Source organism: Dermacentor variabilis, chromosome 6 (assembly GCF_050947875.1).
Source record: "Dermacentor variabilis isolate Ectoservices chromosome 6, ASM5094787v1, whole genome shotgun sequence".
Classification (NCBI taxonomy): Eukaryota; Metazoa; Arthropoda; class Arachnida; order Ixodida; family Ixodidae; genus Dermacentor; species Dermacentor variabilis.
Window position 1 is genome coordinate 156,850,732 of NC_134573.1, and position 18,621 is coordinate 156,869,352.

The 18,621-nt window shown below is 46.1% G+C and overlaps 1 protein-coding gene across 2 annotated transcripts in view; it reads right to left on the reverse strand.

The window, feature by feature from the left end:
• The window catches only part of LOC142585540 (glutamate receptor ionotropic, kainate 2), a 402,961-nt gene that overhangs the window by 173,474 nt on the left and 210,866 nt on the right, over nt 1-18,621 (reverse strand). The gene's annotated exons all lie outside the window — the stretch shown is intronic.

Sequence of the window (18,621 nt, forward strand, 5' to 3'; positions counted from 1 at the left end):
GTATGTGTCCTTGCAAGGCTTACTGCGATCTGTAGGGCGAGGCGACTCCGGAAGAATTTGTAATCCAAGGCGTCATAGGGAACGAAGGTCGATCCTCCTAATGCTGTCACATTATAGTTGCTTATGTGTGGCCTAGGGCCAGTGAGTGAGTGATTTGTTTGTTTGTTTTTCATTATCCCGACCTTGAGTCAGTGGCCGCAACTTGTAAGAGTACTTGGAATGGATAATTGCGGTTATGCGAGTGTCATTAAAGAGTGTACTGAATAAATGAAAAGTGCGACATCAAGATAACTGGGGACGGCACAGTCTCTACATCATGCGGAAATAAAACTTCAAAGAAGGTGGCACACACAAACGTTGAGCTCAATGAAAGACCCCACGCACAAACCTTGAGCCAGATCGAGTGCTTCGAAAACGATTCGCTTCGCCGAGATACCCGCTTCACAGAAAACAGAGAACCGGTGAACTTTGCTTTCTCGGCGGACGAGCACCACGCCTTCCTTATTTTTTCTCGCTCTTCATTATACGTCCCTCCACCGCGCTTTTGTTTCGTCTCTCGACTTAGACGCGCTCTACTCGTTTACGCTTTCTGTATCTTTCGTTGGCGCATCAAAACAAACCGCCGCTGCTTTGTACCTAGCTGGTGTGTTAAAGAAACGACGTCGAAAGCAGCCTGCTGCCGCCGGGCCGGAAAGATAGCGCTGGCAAATGTGTTGCGAATCGCGCACAACACTTGCGTGCGAGCTTTGTTTGTGCGTGTTTCTACGTGCTTCTTTCTTTCGCGTGCGTGTACGTGTGAGTACGCTCGCCTGTGCGTGTGTGTGCGTGTGTGTGTGTGTGTACGCGCGAGTTCCCATTCTCTGGCATGTGAAAGTAAATGAAAGAAACAAACAAGACAGTTACAGCAGTGCGTACTCTGGTTGCAGAAAATTAAAGAAACCGAGATTGCGGCGTACAGGTGCATTTCGTAATAACCCTTGAAAGAACCACGTTCCCTTTCTTTTTTCAAGGAATATACGTGCAGTACTGCTGCTTCCATGCGCAGCCAGTGTCTATCAAGATGAAAGACAGAGGGCGGAGGGGGGTGGGTGGGAGGCGCAGAAGTAGAACAAAGGTAAACTTGACACTTAGAAACAAATAAAAGCTGTGTGCGTAAGCGAAAAGCAGTGGAGAAACACGTTGGGAACAGGAGGCACCACTCCGTGCCGCCGCAGTAGTCCGAGTTCGTTATTATCAGGTCGCGTTGCAAAGCACGAAGAGAAACTCCGGACGCTACAGCTACACACGCGCGCTCGGCGTATCGGCTCCTCTCTCTGAGACTGCGCAACATAAATTTCCTCTGGTGACAGACAGCACAAAGATAATGTGAGACAAAAAAAAAAGGAGTAACGAGAGGTAAACAAAACGCAAAATATCCTCAACGCTGAGACAGTGCAGCTTATTGAGATAGGCGAAGAGAATGGAATGGATACGAAAGGAAAAAAAAGAGAGAAACGAAGAAACCCATACAGTGCGCGTCGACGTTGGCTTCCCGCACACGCTCTGAGAACAAACCCATAGCCCAGAGCTCGAGGCTGGTGTCAGAGGGTGTTGTAGGGAGCGACTCCCGGGGCTCTGTAGCACAAGGCATGAGAAATGGCCGCGCTGGAAACTGAAGGGAGAGTGAACGCTCGGCACAAACAGGGAGAAAGAGGAAGAAGTATACAAAGCACAGGCAGGCGGAGACGCAAAGTTGGTAGGGTAGGGTAGGGGGGCTGTCCCAGGGCAAGGTGCGTACACTACTACCAGCACCATTACAATCGTCGAGGTAATACCGCCGGTGTTCTCCGTGCCTCAGACGGCATTCGCTCGAGAGGCTCTCGCTTCCGCAAGGCTGCCGGCCCGCCTCGACTTCTGTAATAAGAAGTGGCCCCGAGTCGTACCGCCGTGGAAGGCTCGTAAATCAAGCAAGTGGCCGATATGAATCACCTTCCACTCGTTCTGATACTCTTTCTCTTTCCTCCTGCGCCCTCTCAACCACACCACCAGTGCGCGTGTCCTAGGAGGTGCGCTCGCCCTCGTGCTCGAGGCGTTTTTCGAGGCCCGGTGTAAGCTGCTTCGCCGGAGATATCTCCTGCAAAAAAAAGTGTGCCGCTCGCATTCCCCGTTTGTTGTAACTGCCAGCTCGCTTTCTTCCTTATCAGTCTCTCTCTCTCTCTCTCTCTTTCTATTGGTTGTTGCTTATGCTCATATTCGTTGTCTCGTTTCTGCGCATCCAGCAACCGAAATTACCGTTATGAGAAATAAAAAAGAAAATAAGGCTACATAGAGGCGATTCACCGGCGCCGATTTTACGATTACCTCACGTCGCGTTCGAAGTGCGCTCACCACTTACGACGGCTGCGTCGTAGCCGTGGTACATGGCTGAAATCTTGATGTTGGCAATAAAAATGTGATCGTTCATCGATGTATTCCTTCCTTTTTTTTTTCTTTTACACTGCGGAACTCGGGAAAAGCAGTGGCATATTATTTCTTGTGCCCGCTTATTTTGCTCTAATGTCGTGTCCTGACGATCATTATATCTTGATCAAGCGAAATAAATTTTTGGTGTGGGATTGTAAAGCAACTCGATATTTTTTTATGATAATACCAAGAAGCGGAAACTTTCGGAATCTCAGAGAGCCAGGAATAAGTGACTTTTTCGCGGACATAGCTTCAAAGAGAAAGAAAAGAGAGCATTGCGGGGAATACGGCGCCCATCAAAGAGAAGTAATCTGCGCCCATTTTCTGCGCTTCTCCGGAAAAGCTTGGCCGACAAATCACGTATGTGGAGGCACACGGAGCCTATAAAATCGACTTTCAACGAGGTTATGGCAAAATGATATTTCCAGAAAGATGAGCAAGAAATTGCCAAGAGCTATGACGTAAGCAGCAGTAGTTAAGGTAACGGCTAGCCGTTTCGAAGTCCACGTTTCCCGCAAGTTAGATGAAACTAGCCGCATACAACGCAGTGCTTTTTACCGTCTACAATGTTGTTCCCCTTATTTAATATTAATTTCCGCAGTGTACGAGTCGTTAGTCTGAAAACCATTATTGGATAGAAGTGAGCTGTTAGCTCGTTCATTCTTCGATTATTGCAAGAGGCACCGATGTCAAATCAAAAGGAGTGCTGGCGGGCATTAAAGAGCACTAAACTGAAAGAAACTGCTAGCTCTACCTCAAATGTCAACGACCACAGTGTTACCTACCGAAGAGATACAAATGTAGCGCGCCTATGTTTTAGGAGCGTGTCAACTGCGCGTTTATACGAAGTGCACTACCGTCGCATGTCTCAAGCTATGCGTTGTAACTTCGCGCAGGATGCTATACGACACTAAGCAGGGGCGCGAAGTAATGGCCGAAAAAAAATCGACTATTAATGAAAGGAACGAAATGCCAGCTGTTCATTACTTCTTTGTGACGATGCTTTGGGACACAGAGGAACACAGGCCTCTGAAACACCTGCAACATATGGCTTGCCAGCGCTCCTGATTCTCAACTCCACCTTCCGCTTCTGTGCCACGTTGTGAATCAACGTACAAGTTGATAGAGCTCATGACGACGACCACTGGCTCAGCACGCATCCATTGCGTATCTTATTCCCAACGCATTCTCTAAGTACAGGTGGCTGTTCACTTGTAAGTTTTCGTTCTTATTTATTTCATTCCCCTCGTTCGTTAATTCTGTGCACGTGCATGGCCTTTGCGATATCAAAGGACGCGGCCTCTGTGCGTAGTTTCCTACAAAAATCTCTAGAAGGAAACCTGGTGCTAGCGTCTACGGTAGCTGGAAATATGGCGATTATGCCAGCGGACGTATTTATGAGTAGTAATTGATTTACATAAACTTCGCTTGTCTGGCTTTAAACGACACAGTCACTTCGCCAATTCATCATTTTCAATAAATCTTGAGTTGTAAATGCAAGCAGGCATTATGCTTGTGTACAGAGACCTCTACGAGTTTAGAAAACTACTATTGCTTCGAAATATAGAGATACAAATGTAGCCAGGAGAACGCATGAAGCCGCAAGAACGAATATTAGACAAGTTAAGGTGCTACCTGGCACTCTCATGGTAGCTGAAAGATCGCAGCGCTGCATTCCCTCCCCCTCCCCCTTCAGTAATTTTAGCATAAAAACTAAGCATACTCAAAAAAACTGGAAGTACGGAGGACTTAATGAAACCTCCATTAGTTGAGTAAGATCAACTGTTTCACACGTTGACCTCCTCAACGGAACGCCGGAAGAGGCGCTAATGAAAATTTCGATAGAGATCGCAACAGGGCTGTCTCTGCAACAAGAAACAGTTGTGTCAAGCCACTCCATTGTTGCAGCTGCTCCGCGAAATGAGCAGCGTAGGTGCGACCAGGAACAAAACCACAAGACGTACCAAACGGCACGCATAAACATGCTTTGTTTATTGTGCCTGCAAAGCCGGGCAGACGTGAGCAGGACTAAACCACGTTAGCCTAAACGCATCATTGCCGGAACATCCGCAATAAAAGTGATAATAATAAAGAAACCAGAAGAAAGAAAACAGAGAAAAATGCCGAGGACAAATCATCATTCTACAAACATTTGGCAGTTAGGCAAAGTAGTGCAGCCAAGAAAAGCACATCAAAAAAACCGCACGAAAGCTATGTTCACGTAACTTGCATATGAAAAAATATGCGATGAGTTTCATGAACATCCCGGAATCACGTGCACCAAACGGTATTTCAGTAAACGCGATTGGCTTACAATAAGCAGGTTACAATAAGACCAGAGAATGCGCAAAACTCCTATTTTATTTTTCTATCTTTCTTCTTTTGCTTTGAGACACTACTTCTTTTGAGACACATTCTCCTAGCCGAGAACGCATTCTTGTCTCCGGCAAAGACGCGGCAGCAAGGGGGAGAAGCCTGCTACATGCAGCACCAGCTGGTTTCCCAAAGTTAGCTTGCGGGCTCGGCTAAGCCAGATCTCTACAAGGAATACAAGTCTGCGCGTTGGGATGACCCTCGAGCAACTACCTTCTCCTTTGGCGGCTTTCGAGCAACCTCCTTTCTTGGCGACTCCACCTTCAACAGTTTCTAAGCCGCTCGCGACGTTCCTTCGCCACCCTAGCCCTTCCCACCGCGCGCACAACTTGTACACAGCCCGAACCGAGGAAAGTGAGGCCGCCAGAAAGTGAAGTTGGAAATGGCGCCCTTCCCACCACAATGCCGACAGTCGTCTCCAGCGGCAGCCAACAAAAACCGTAAAGCGTAGTTTTCATTGAAGAGGAAAAAGATGCGGATGAGCATGAGCGTGAGGTTGATCTTGGAAAAGGAGGTAAGAGAAGATGGTTTTTTTATGCCTTTTTCCTTTATTTATTTATTTATTTATCTATTTATTTATTTATTTATTTATTTATTTATTTATTTATTTATTTATTTATTTATTTATTTATTTATTTATTTATTTGCCCGTAGGAGAAGTAGTGAAAGTCGGGATGTGGGTGAAGCTGGGGTGTTAGGAAACGAGGAGTTAGAAGGCGCCGGGTTTCCCGAGTGTCATTTCTCAAGCCACGAGGCGAGCCAAAGCCGACGTAATCTCTTCGCTAGAAACCGATCCCGGAGAGATTGGGGCTCGCAGCCAGGTTCTGCACTCTCGCGAGCACGCCCGAGACTTGCGTGGCGTCGCTGTTTGCTGTTCTCTTGCTGGAATTCGCATGTCTCGGAAAACCCAAGGAGATGGAGATGGAGGGCTGTTTGTGAGAGGGATACAGAAAGGGCTGTCGTACCCGAGGTAACAAACGCACAATCCCGATGCCCAAAGACGGTGTCGTTTTAAAGAAAGGTATACAATGCAGCGAAGAGGCATGAACGTAAGCACAGATACAAAGGAGAAACAGACAGAAAAAGAAAACCTAAAAGATCAGCACGAAACCAACCTGATAGCCCGCTACCCCAGAGAGTGTAACGCCACTAGCAGATTCATTCCGGGGGAAACAGAATAAAGAAATAAAACCCGCTGGTACGCGGAGTGTACCATACAAACACAGCCAACGAAGATGCTAAAGACGCGGAAGAACAAAATGTCAACAAAATATACTAAGCGCACGTTTTAAAGAATGGAAAACAGTTCGGGTTCCGTTGTTTGGCAACACGAAGAGAGCCTAAAGAGAAAATTGTCCCAGAAATGATGTCTGAAGGCTGTTCGTGAGAACTCGGTAGCATTCCTACATTACAGCACATACTAAGACAACTCGGAAGTGTGGAAATGTTTACTCTGACTAGATCTACGATGGTGAGCGCGCTCTGGTCCTGAGTATTCGCCCGTGGAGCGAGTACATATAGGTGAATATGTACGGTTAAAAGTGATACTTACTGTGGAGTCTCACTTGCGTGAACTTCAAGGGAACCAAGGAAATAGTTCACTTAAATGAAAGTTCACTAAATAGTCACCAGAATACGGAGCAGCATAAGGCGCAGCACACATCGAATCCAAAGTATGAAACGCAGTTAATGGAGTTATGTAAATCAATATATATATAGTGCATGACAGTTACGTTGCTGTCTATCTATTATTTCTTTAAATCTATTTTCAGTTGCACTGGTGCTCTTAAAGCGCAATAAGTAACAAAGCTGTCCAGAGAGTGTATGTTTTTGTGCGCTTCCCCTGGCACAGCTCATTGCTGAGACACGAAGTCTCTGAGCTTTTCAAGGCACCCTGCATCCTCGGCAAGAGTTACAGGATTTAAATATGACACTGCCAAAAATGGGCCCTGGTGCACTGATTAAGTTCGTTGAACTGTAATATTCGCTATTCAGAAATGCGTTTAACACAAAGATTTTTGCATAGAATACGTAAGAAAACCTCCGGGGATTTTCTAAAGTTCGTTATTCCGAAATTTTCAATAAACCGCGTTCGTACAACTGAGAATTTACTGTATTGTCTAGGTTGATACTTTTGTGTCTCTTTAAATAGGAGTAAAATTCTGCCTCTGATTCTTACAGCGGGTATTAAGTTGGAGGCTTACCTTACACCACGAAAGGCGCGTGACGGTGCCTGCAATGGGACCTGCTAAAACCATCTTGTGAATTTCCTTATTACACAACTTTCATACTGTTTTAGAGGCGATGCAATGGAGTCGTGGAATATTGGTATAGCGACGGTAATCAGACTTAGGGTTATCTATCTATCTATCTATATATATATATATATATATATATATATATATATATATATATATATATATATATATATATATATATATATATATATATATATATATGCGGGTCCTGCGCGCTTATCGAGCTGAGATTTATATCTGCCTGTTACGCTCATGTAAACGCTAGCCGGTCGTGTTGAGGGAACGTCGCGTCGGTCTCAGGCAACCTGACCGCACGTTGTAAGTCGTAGGTCGACCTATAGCCCTACTCATCTGAAGCGCACAGGTAAACGCGGTCGAGTCGAGTCGGTGGTTCGCAGCCAGCAGCAAACGAACGGATACGTCGTCTTACATCTGACCTCGACGCGAGCTGCAGCAACCATCTTAATGTAAACACTGTTGACTTCGTCTGTCAGAGCCCGACTTCTGATTTGATCCGCGAGGGTTGGATTCCTGTAAACTTAGCCATATCATGTAGAAGCGCTAGCTGCCACAAGGTAAGGATAAACGAAACTGGTGCGGTCTCTTTTTATTGAGATAGCTATTATGTGTACACTCCAGGCGCATTTCTGCCGTCGGCGCCGGCGTCGTCGTGAGGTTCTGTATAAAGTCCAAGGGCGATAAAACCGTCTCCGCGCGCCGCGTGCTGTTTGTGCGAGTGAAAGCTTGCGAGGGTGAGCCGGCGAACACGGTTCAATCTCGCGTGCGCGACGGAGGAACCGGCACCGGAAGCGTGCCCTCTCCTATCACGCGCAGGGCAAGGAATCGGGTGAAAGAGGAGGGGCGTCCTTCTCCGGCGGCTGCTATGGGGCCTCGTCGTCCTCCTCGCCCGCTGCTCCGCACAGAGTGGAGACAACCGCGGCGTCTCCTAGCAACACCCTCTCAGCATATTGAGAGGGTGTTGCTCCAACGGCGTTGGGCACGCGAATGGCGGACGCCGTTGTAGACGCCTTTGGCAGACGCCGTAGGGATGCGTTGCAGGCGCTCGCGTGTCTTGAAAGCGATCTGCGACGTGGTTCAAAGCGATGTGCGACGTTTGCAAATTGCGCGTAGCGCCGGTAGCTTCGTGTGCGCAGTGCTTTGGACGTTTCGTTTGCGTTGAAGCGAGAGATGCATGAAGGTCAATTCGCTTGCTACCGCCGCTATTCTTCACTCCAGCGTTCTGACAGCGAGTTTCCGCGCCCATTGAGCGAGAAGTGTTCATGTTTACCTGCGCGCGCGTGACACCTTTTTTTTTTTAATTTAGTTAAAACAAGTTGGTGGGCTACTTGGTTTGAATACATGATGGGATGTGTAAGCGCGACAGAGTAAGGACGTTGAAAGAAGCAGACACGCAATGGCAACGCTGTCTCCGTGTGTCTGTTTTTTCCTGCGTCCTCGTTCAATCACGCTTACATATTCTATCATTGTTAATTTAGTTAGTAATCGAATGTTTACAAGTTTATACGGCCGCTAAAGCTACTATCCTTACTTCGTACAGCTATCCAATAATTTGCTGTCGCAATCGGTGCTTCGCCTTTCAGGCGGAACTGCGCCTTTTTTGACACAGTAAACTGTTGCTCTGCGACGCGGCGCTCATGCCAAGCATCTCGAAACGCTAGCTTGCACGATGTAAAGAATGTTAAGGGTGCTTAGCTTTCTCGCGCAACGCATGTTTCATTGGCCTAATGGGTAGAGCATCAAGGCTGGTATGCTGGAGCACCCTTGTTCAAATACAATCATTGGACACGTTATCTGAAATCGACCAGCGGTGTGCCGAGCGTCGCCTTCCCTACTGTCCATGTCAGTGTTTTCAGCTGTAAACTTTCAGCCCAATGTAAACCAACGAGCACAGGCAAGCGTCATTCTCGCTGATCTATGCACCCTCACATATAATCTCTCTCTCCAGCTCACTTATTCTGCAAGAGTATTTGTTTCCCCTCTTTCCTTACCTTCTCTTTTTTTTTGTGTGTGTAGAAAATGTGTGTGCTTCCCACCGTACATTCTTCTACGTAAGATGCTGCGAAGAAGGGCAAAAATACGAAATTAAATTTGCGGGCAGTTCGACAGAACCGCCTTGACCTCAATGCGCCCCACTTTCTTCCACTGCGGCAAGCAAAACAATTATATACTCTAGAAGATGCTCCCAAACGTCTTCGTTCTGCACAAAGACTAGCGGTAAGTTTTTTTTCAGTCATGCAAAACATAATAAACATATCCTCGCGAAGATAAGTCGCTTCTTTGGCGGCATCACCGCCTTTTATTGCTAGCAAAATAGACATGCATTTGGGCTCCCGATCTCGGCCCTTTGCATTTTTCACTCATACCATAACATTCTTTACTATAAAACCAAGAAAGGGAAAAGAAACGAAGAGACAGCGTGCTACGTCAAAAATTCTGTGCAGCGATCCTTATGTTAACACTCAGGCAGGTTTACTGTACTGGCCGGAGCCGCTGTTAAGTTTGGGTTTGTACTAATTGAAACAGTGCACCACTCTCAAAATTGCGTGCCAACCTTCTGCGTCAGTCTTCCACCACCTTTCGCTTTATAAAACAAATGTTGGCCTGCACTTGCATTGGCGAGTGGAGTTCAACTTGGCTCTGGTTAAACTACTCCTTCACTGAGATGACATCGATGCAAACTGCCATCCAGTGTCTCCTGGAATTATTTAGGACAGCTTGCAGTTGTACAACCTTACCCTTCTTATCTGGTTAAACCTTTCTTTGGTTAATCTATTCCTCTATTGCGATTACACAAAAACCATAGACACACTGGCATACCCTTGTCGGTCAGACCATTGCCATCAAGTGTCTTCTGGAATCAACATGTTTCTAGTCCAACAAGCTCGCCTTATCCTTTCCAACCATGTCCTTTGATTCATCCGTTTGTGAAACAATAAAGACAAAAATGAGCCTTATCCTACCCGGCTCACTGAGAAAGCAGCCTAATGGCGTGCAAGGTATACCGCCACGACACGCGCCCTGGCTACAGGTGCGGCCGTCAGCGCTTTTTTAGGACGTTATATACAGAGTTACGTATTTTAAAGCGGAACCGACGCCCACTCGACAAGGAACGCGTGACGCGACGCTGAGAACAGTGGTGGGTGGCATACGTTTTCGTGTTCTTAGATAGCCGCCATCACCTTGAAAGAGAGCAGCCCCTGATATAGCATCGATATGCAGAAGTTTGATAAAACCACCGCTCCTCCGCCCCTCCCCCCTCTCCCCACTTTCCAATGCGATTAATACCTGCGCGACTGAGCTGCGCGATTTGTTATGAAGGAAACTACTACTGCTTGTTTCGCACGGTTTCACGGGATGCGGAATTTGTCAGGCAGAACGCACAGGAAGCCGAACAATAGGAACAAGTTCCAGGTAAACTTTCGCGCACTTATCACTTTAGTTCTCCTAAAAATTGGGCCCGATCGACGAAGAACTCACACCAGCAACGCACTCCTCTAAACGCGAGATCTCGGCGTTTTGCGCACTGCGCGCACTTTGTCGTGCCCAAGTCGCCGGTCACGAAGTTGAGAGCGGGTTTGTCGAAAGAACAGCCAGGGACAAGGAAGAAACACGGGGAAAGTGACAAATACGAGTGTGGAGCGCCAAAGAGAAATAAAGAAGCCAGGCCTTTAAAAAGGGATGAGCAAAGATGGCCAGAAAAAACAAGAGCGGCCAGCAGAGAGGAGACGGGGAAGAGAGAGAGAGAGAGATAGAAAGTCCTCACTCGTTTCTTTGTGGGAAGCAACTCGAGCGTGGATGACGTAACAAACGGCCGTCCGACGACATGTTGTCGTGGGCAAAGAATGGCCGAGGAGGTTCCGTCGTGTGTGACGGCAAACTACAAGAAGCGCGGAGCAAGCGCTCGATAAGCGCGGAATGAGATAAAAAAACGCAACGTTATAAAGCAAGGAAGACGGAGAATGAACAATAAGTCGGAGAAAGATGCGATGGCCCTAAACTGTTTCTCTACTTCTTTCCCGACTCCGCTAGTTATACCTTTGGAACGGCGCCACGAGATGCTGCGGTTAATATTTTTGCTTCCTCAACCAAATTCATCCACCACCACCACCATTCTCCATTTTTTTTCTTTTTCTCACACTTCTAAGCAGCGCCCTGCCTGCCTGCCTGCCTGCCTGCCTGCACTTACGCCGAGTAGTCGCCGTATTTCATCTACTCCTGACTATCATCATGGCGCTACGCACTGCCGAGCAGACATATTTTCTTTATTTTTTTCACGTTCTCTCTCACTTTCTCCTTTGTTCCTTCGACGATCTTCTTTTTTTTTCTTTGGTTAGCGAGCATAAGCAGAGCCTCCGAAGTGAGGTTGAGCAGGGGGCATACACCTACAACACCCAACCCTCCCTTCCACCCTCCCTCCCTCTCTGCCTGGTCCTTCGGGAAATGGCGGAAGCAAACACACAGCGGAGTGACACGCTGGCAAAGGCAGTGGCGTCGTCAGGACTGTCGTTGTTCCCTCGCTCGCAACCAACTTCGCTCTGCTCTGTTTAGATATGGTAGATTTTTGTTTTTTTTCAGGCTCTTCCTTTGTCTTGTTCGCCATCCATTGTTCTCGTGCGCTTCCCGGTGAACACACACATACAAAAAGAAAGAAAAGTAAGAGATTCAGAAAGTGTGGAAGCGCTCCCGCGTCCTCCAATCCTAGGCGCACCTCGCATACATCATTAGCGTTGGTCCACTGCGTTAGTTTGTGCGCGTTGTTTACGGCAGGTTTAGCAGGCCGCGCGTTGTTTACGTCGCTCGTGCTTTGTCTCGTCTCACTCTCGCTCCACCCTTTTGCTCTTCGTCCAAGGCCATCCCGCCGTCTTGTTCTCATTTCTTTTCATTCTGTGTGTCCCCTGGAAGTTTGCGTGCCCTGGAATTGCAGGAATGAATTTTTCCAGCTTCTTTTGTTTCCTGTTAGGTCCGTCGTTTAACCTCGCCAAGACGACGTAGTATACCTATTTTTTTATTTCGCTCGCAATTATTCATGTAGTCCTCTAATTGCACGCCGCAGCTGCCTTGTCGCGTCTTTCATTGCCGGTTGTATATTCAAGCTCGGCATTCGAATGTCCACTTAGCGCAACTTTTCTGTAATCTCGCTACCTGCATGGGACTTCGCGTTCTGTTTGCTCCACAGGTCTGCTTCCTTAGTTCCCTAGTTTCGGCAGAGGGGTAATTCTTTTTCACCTCCACTTGTTGCTTCGTTCTCCACACTCCCAGTGTAGCGAATAGCAAGATGCTCAAGCTACAACAACTACTCCACCAATCACACACACTACGCTCCGACCTCTTGATGCGGAGAAAAAAAAAAGGCAGACCGTTAAGCTGGCGCAACGGGATGAAATCTACGTAAACGAGAGCTCGTACATTTGCATAGTACGACGTTGGGTGACGATGTTTCCAGGGCCCAGACGAGCGGCATCGCGCATTTTCGCCCCCTCCGTCCCGTTAATTTACTTCTTCAGCATCACAACAGAAACTCTCGAACTAACTAATCTGAGATAGAAAAATACAGCTTTCCGAGTCTCCCTCACGCGCTTTTAAGCATAGGCCATTGTTCATTAGCGCATAAAGCAGTTCGAGCGCTTTTTCGCTACCTGTATGCAACAGACTTGAGTGCCCGACTATAAACATCCTACACCTAAGTTCTCTCTCTCTCTTTCACTCCCCATTCCCCTCCCCACGTGTAGGGTAGCAAACTGGACTCAGTCTGGTTGACCTCCCTGCCTTTCCTTCTTCCCATCTCTCTCTCTCTCTCTCTGAGTGGTAGGCGCTGGGACGTGATGCTTTTCAAACGAGAATAAGCGCATGTTTTTCCGTGTGCGTATCGAGCGAGGAAAGCACAGGATACGAGGCAAGTAAAGCGAGAAAGAAGCGAATCAAACACGTTGTGAAGGCGCCGTAACGCGTAAATGCGATTTTCGTGGCTCTGAAAGGCTTTTTTATACCATCCTCTCTCTTCTAGCCCGCTTACGCAAGATAAATCATGGAACAGCCCAATGTTTCGAATGAAGAGTCACAGTGAAAACGTCTGTTCTTTTATTATTAATAAATGAATTTAAGGAGAGGTTGGCACCTACGTGTGGCTTCGTCGGAAAGTTGTCAACAATCACAAAAGTAGACTAACAAACACATGAACGAACGTTCACGTACTAAGTCCCAGTGCTGCAGTATAAATAAACGTTAGCGCAACGGAAGAGCTCCCATGGCATAAATACACACAAAATCGAAGTGTTCACGCGCAACATATCAGTTCACACAGCATAAATGTTCACAAAGAAGATGTTGGGAACCTGAATGCCGCACTCTAAATACAACAAATACCAATACTACATTAATACGAAGACACAATGAGCATGTAATTTAGGGTGTCTGTTAATAAGAACAATGCGAGCAATAACTGTTGTACGACTTCGTACTTTTGTGGTATTTTTGATTCCTCCAAAGTTTGTACTAAGGCGCACGCAGCGATGTTTTCAAATTTTTCTGTTGGCCATGGACCTAAATTTTTTTCCTAAGGATAGTGCCCGTCCATCCAAGCCATGCAGTTTTTTCCGAAAGGTTCTTGCGGAGAGCATCATGAATTTTTTACAGTCTAGAAGAAGGCGTTCTACGTCTTCTTCTAGACTGAATTATCACTGAAGCAGTGATAATTCATTTTCTTGATGTTCTGCACATGCCATGTGATCAGCTGTTACATTTCCGATGATTTCACAGTGACTTGGAATCCACTGGAAAGTTATGTCGTGTTGTAGATCTCTCGCTAGGACGTATGTGTCCTGTATTTCGTATGTCAGTGTGCTGTTTGCTTTTCTTCAGCTGATTTCATTTAAGCACAGAAATGAGGCTTGTGAGTCACTCAGAATTACAGAGAGCGAAGGGTATTCTAACTGTTAACACATATAGCGTAAAGCAGGAAGTATTGCGTATAGTACTGCTATTGTGGATATTGTAAATAGGCAGAGCTAGCTCTTCTTTCTTGGTATGCAGGTATACAAAACGCAGATATAGAGTTTGTTTCCAGCTTGATTCATCTGTATACATGTGAATGCGATCTACATACTTAGCGTAAAGTTGTGATAAAGTCAATTGCTTTATCGCAACTACGGACAAATAATATTTGCGACCTACTCCAAAAAGTGAAGTGGCTCATGCGCTAGAATGACAGGAGCAGTTAGCGGTGTTTAGACATCGCGGAATATTATTAGAATACGAGGAAAGTATGGACTCGTATAACTGCGTTGACGGCAGTTCGTATCTGGTTTCAATGTCACTTGAAGAGAGCAACGCAGATGCAGCTTTCAGGGCACCAAAGTACCTCATTTTTCGGCACTATGCGACTACGTACCAATCAATCAATCAATCAATCAATCAATCAATCAATCAATCAAGTAATATTTATCTCTTCCAATTAGGTTTGCTTCAAGCAATTCACGCATGGTTGTCTAAACGAGATATTGATTTCAGCGCTCTTCTAATGTTTGTGTCTGTCTAAAATGCGATGACTGTACAGTTAATCAACCAATGAATTGATCAGTCCATCAATTGAGTGAGTGAGTGAGTGAGTGAGTGAGTGAGTGAGTGAGTGAGTGAGTGAGTGAGTGAGTGAGTGAGTGAGTGAGTGAGTGAGTGAGTGAGTGAGTGAGTGAGTGAGTGAGTGAGTGAGTGCGTGAGTGAGTGAGTGAGTGAGTGAGCGTATTTCAATCCTGTGAGCAATCTTGTAAGCGCGCCGTATCCAACAAAATCCTTTATAAGAAACCTATGTTCACGCGCGAACTTTAAAACCCAGGTTAATTGCAATTGCAATATTAATTGCAAAGATTAATAGGGAAAAAATGAGGGAAAGCAACAGTGAACTCTATGCACGAACAATAGAGAAAGTCTAGACGGCTATGAAGGGACCAAACTTAACGACATTGCTGAATTGTGGGGTAGCGGCGCTTAGCAGCGGCGAAAAATGGGGGGAAAACACTCGCGAGGGGCCCATATTTATTAGCCTGCTTATTGCGTCATTAGTCAAATCGGCGATTTAGTAGCAAGAACAAAAATCAAACATAAGTACGTCATCTTTGTCGATAGGCAATTGTAGTTGCCCCAGCTGTCACTGCTGCACTAAATCTTAACGAGTTTTCCCTTAATGGCACCCGCACAAATCGAGCCTGCAAATCTTATCGTGTTCTGCAAATGCGGGCATTCGCCCCACTAATCCCATAGTTGGGAAAACGAACAGGGTAGCTACAGCAGAGCGCCCGAGCAACACGCCACTTGTGTACTCCGCATACGACGTCACAAAAGAAGGGTTAAATGAACCGTTGTTAACGTGATGGAGATTGTGTATTCATTTATGATCTCGCTTTAGGAAACAGTCGAATTCCAAACAACCTAGCGTCAAGCGCAGCGCGCAAATTTCAACAACGCCCAAAACACTGCTCTGGTTGTGCGTTGATACTATCCGAACGCAATGTTCGGAGAACACGCTCCATAAACCACTTTCTTTTTTTTTTTCTGCATCTAATGACGCGAACTTGAAGCGAGTTGTAACGGCGCAGTTCATTGATTTCCTTTTTGCTCCAGGCACCGAATCACCTTTTCGTGCTTTTTTGTTGCTACATTTTCTTCTAAGCACAACATAAAAGCTGCGTCAGAAAAGGCAGTTACTGCTGTAAAAGGCGTTTCTTTTATCGAGATATACAGATGCACTAAAGCACCACGAAGCAGGTTCGATCAAAACTCAATTGATTGGAGGAGGCGTAGGAAATAGACGGCTATTCGCACTGCATTTTTATTAAATCTACGTCAGAAAGCTTTGCCGAACTGGGTTGAATGTGCCACATTAATCACTGGTACACTAGAACAAAAGTTAGGAGCCGCTCTATTTAGCATTTCTCTCTTCGGCTATCTAGCTTCCTCAATATTATTTTTGCCTCTCTGATCTGTCTGTCTGTCTGTCTACCTCTGTCTCTCCATATATATATATATATATATATATATATATATATAAAATGAAGAAGAAGAATACGACGCACGTGCACTAAGCACAGTGAATTTGACGGACGTTCCGGCTGCTGGACCAGCCTTTGCCAGGCATTCAGGCTGGCTTTGATAAATGTAGTCTACGTCGTGCGTCCAGGGAGAAAAAAACGCACATTGGGTACGTAGCCATGTGTCTCTTATCCCCAAACGCAAGCAGGTGAAGATAACACATCTAGAGAATACACCAACCGCTATTTCGAACACTTTCCTGAAATATTACTTGAAAAAAACAGAGAACGCCAAGAACAATGTACGACGTCTATTTTTTTCTCTTTTTTTTCTTAACTACATGATCGCTATATATGTTGACGCCTTTAAACTGTGCAGCGTCCACATTTTTTTCCATAAAAGGAATATATTCTGAAACTCAAATAACGAGCCGGCTCTGAACATAAGAAAGTTGTAGTCAGAAGCAATAAAGGCACTAAAAACAGCTCACAACCGATATTATACATAAAACACACTCGAGCGCAAATTCGTCTCCCATAAATGCAGAAAGGACAACTGAACAAAGAGGTCGCACAAAACGCACTAGAATGCAAAGTGCAGTCACAAAAATACAAAAAAGACAATCATCATTCCCCCAACTTCCAACTCGAGCGAAATATTTCAATGCATAGTACTTGCGTCTCGATGTTTCCTCATAGAACAAACTAGCGCTTTCACTGCGCTCGCGTGGATGTCTAGAGATTTAAGTACTCCGCGGGACTCGCTCTCCAAATCGTCAGACTTTTCTAACCTTCAGCGTAAAGTGGGGAGACGCAGCACCATCATTTTTCTGCTCATTGCGCGAGAAACTAGGAAGCCGTGGCGGTGACAAGGGTGCCACCAGGAGGCACCAGTGCGCACCTATACATAAAGCCGCGGGATATTTTGTTCCAACATTTGGCTCCCTGTAGCGGACAAAATGAACAGCGCACCAAAGGACACACACACACACACACAAAAAGAAAGATGAGGCCATTTTATATATTTACCAAAAATAAGAGTGTTGATGCGAATAACTGAACAATGAAAAAAAAAAAGAAAACCTATTTAGCAGGCCTAACGTTGTGCAGCAATAAAAAGAAAACATGATAAAACTAGGTCACACACTATACGTGAGGCGCTTCTGACGACTTAGAAACTGAGCAGCTGCGTTTTCTGTTTACCTTCTGTTTTCTGTTTTCTGTTTACCTCCACTTTCACGTAAACAAGCCAAAACGAACAAAAATGGTACTTTAAAAGGTACCATTCTTGCACAAAGCGCTGAACATAAATAAATGTATAAACTCAGGAGTACATCACACGAAAATTGGAGGTCATTTCAGCCCAAGGCACAAACTAGGAGGACCTGAGAAGACAAGTTCTTTCTGTTTCTTGGCGAAAAAAAAAAGCAGTGAAAACCGCAGCCAAACATCATCAAACAAGGAGGCGATTCTCCGGGGCGTTCTATGGCGAAGCGCTCTTATTTATTTACACTCCCTCGGGCACCGGCTCGCATCCCAGCAACTACCGGCAACCCGTGAGCGTATACGACTCCTATTTTCCTCTGACAGACCGTGCACCTTCAGGCGCCACGCGTGTGCACACACGTACAGACACTCAGAAGCCTAAAGGCCACCTTTGTCGCACGGCACATCCCCTACCCGCGACGCACCTCTGGTGTTGTACCGTTCGGTCTCCGCTCTGACGTCGCTGTGTACCGTTCCGCTGCCGCTACCGTGAGGGTCGGGTCGGACGGCGAATGTCTCGTCTCCCGGTGTGCTTACGTGTGGCCGCTTGCTTCGCGTCGGTCCTGTTTCTCATTATCCGTCTCTTCCACGGTTTCTTTGCGGACAACGTCGTTACACCGAACGGATGGCTGCCATCAGCGCCTTCATTCGGGTTGACCGGTTTTGGTCGACCGCGAGCGGATTCGGCGGTAGTAGTTTTCGTCGAGTTGCTTGCTAAAGTCTCGAATCTCTCGTTACAGTTCGCGATTCACTGTAGTTTTGTCTCTTCCTTTTTTACCTCTATATTATTATTTTATTTTTTGTTTCGAAAAGTGGCAGTTTGATGTCCAGGCATAGGTTCGTTGTTAGGAAGAACTCAGATTAGCACAGTATGAGTGAATTTTCCCCTTTGGAAGGTACGCAAGCTTCAAGCTTTGCTGTGGAAGGACCGCTGGTTCTTCTCACTCTACCGGCACAATGCATCAACAGCGCTTGCATAGGCACCGGAAAGCGCAGCAGTTGCAAGATGTGAACCAGCTCTCTTTAGACAACATGTAAAATCTCTTCGTGACTCTCTATTACGGTTAGTCATCATAGTAGCCTGAAATGTAGCCTCATATATATCCGTAGCTCATGTCGGAAACCAGCAAAGTAAACTAAGAGCTATCGCTATCAGCACGGCAACGTTTCAGTCAATATGGATATTTTCTTTTCCTTTTTTTCCTCAATAGGTGTTTTGCATTCGCACACCCGGAAAAGCG